The sequence below is a fragment of the Pelodiscus sinensis genome, chromosome 6 (assembly GCF_049634645.1).
Source record: "Pelodiscus sinensis isolate JC-2024 chromosome 6, ASM4963464v1, whole genome shotgun sequence".
NCBI classification, from domain to species: Eukaryota; Metazoa; Chordata; order Testudines; family Trionychidae; genus Pelodiscus; species Pelodiscus sinensis.
The window spans coordinates 743,261-745,047 of record NC_134716.1 but is presented as its reverse complement, the minus strand read 5'-3'; positions in this window follow the sequence as shown (position 1 = coordinate 745,047).

The window sequence follows — 1,787 nt, the reverse complement described above, 5'->3', positions numbered from 1 at the left end:
CCGGGCAGCGAGAGCCGCCCAGCGCCGGGCCCATCCGCAGGCATAGCGCCCGGCTCTCCCCGCAGCGCCCCGCCTCCACGCACCGTGGCTCAGCCGGGCTAGCCGCCAGGGCGCGGGCCGATCTGGGGCCCCTGGCCGGAGAGGGGCCGTGTTCCCTCTGGCCTTTCCCCGCCAGTGCGGAATACCTACCTGTTCTGTGCGCCCAGGCGGGCCGATGTGCACCACCAGCAGAAACACACCGAGGTGGGCACCCTGCTGATCAGCTGGGGCAGTGGAGTCTCGCCAGCGCCCGCATGCTGGGCCAGTGCCGGTCTGTGCCCCACCACGCTGCCCCACGGTCTGTGCCCCACGGTCTGTGCCCCACCAAGCTGCCCCACGGTCTGTGCCCCACCAAGCTGCCCCACGGTCTGTGCCCCACGGTCTGTGCCCCACCACGCTGCCCCACGGTCTGTGCCCCACGGTCTGTGCCCCACCACGCTGCCCCACGGTCTGTGCCCCACGGTCTGTGCCCCACCACGCTGCCCCACGGTCTGTGCCCCACGGTCTGTGCCCCACCACGCTGCCCCACGGTCTGTGCCCCACAGTCTGTGCCCCACCACGCTGCCCCACGGTCTGTGCCCCACAGTCTGTGCCCCACCACGCTGCCCCACGGTCTGTGCCCCACCACGCTGCCCCACGGTCTGTGCCCCACCACGCTGCCCCACGGTCTCTGCCCCACGGTCTGTGCCCCACCACGCTGCCCCACGGTCTGTGCCCCACCACGCTGCCCCACGGTCTGTGCCCCACCACGCTGCCCCAGGGGACGGGTGTTGCAGAAGAAGACAGGTAGGTAGAACTCTGCCGGGATTATTTTGCCCAGAAGGGCCCGTTGTGATCATCTCAGACCCCCTGCATAGCACAGAGCAGAGCCCTGCCCCAAAGGAGTCCCAGAGCAGAGCTGTGAGGAACCCCCCTTCATTTACAAATCGCCAATGCCAACCTCACCAGGACCTGGGCCAAAATATTCCAGTGGTCAGTTACCTCCCGGCTACAAATCTGTGCCGTAGGTCCTGTCGCAATTTGTCCAGCCGCGGGACCGTCCGACCTTTCCCTGCCAGACAGAAGAGCCGGTGGTTACACGTTTGCTTGTCTACACACCTGCTTACAGACTGATCACGTCACCCGTTCATCTTCTCGCCGCTGGGCAGAACACGTTGAGCTCCTTGAGTTTGTCACTGCACAGCGGGTTTTCTGATCCCATCATTTGCATGGTTCTGTGGACCCTTCTCAGTTTATCACTACCCCCCTGGAACCATGGGCACCAGCTCTGGACACGGGATTCAGCAGCCATCACAGCGGAGCCAAACACGGCAGTAAAATAAATAAGCTCTCTCCTCCTACTTGAGATTCGCCATTCTGCATCCCCGGATTGCATCAGTCCTTCTGGCTCCCGGGTTGCACCGAGAGCTCATATTCAGCGGCTCATCCACCCTGACCCCCAGATCTTTCCGAGTGGCTGCTTCCCAGGAGAGAACCCAGCCTGTAACTACTCTCCCCATTCGTGTGTCATCTGTAAGCTCTCTCAGGGCTGGTTTTGTATTTTCTTCCAGGTCATGGATCCAAGTGTAAAACAGGCCTTCTCCCTCCCCGCCTCGTTCTGCATGGAGCCAGAGTGCCAGGGAACGGAGACACATGGGGCTAACGCTCCATGGGGCTGGCCTGGACTCCAAGTTACAGCTTCAAACACGCTCTCCAAGCGGAGTCCCATATGGGACGTGCAGGCCTCGGGTGGGAGCATGTCATCTTTC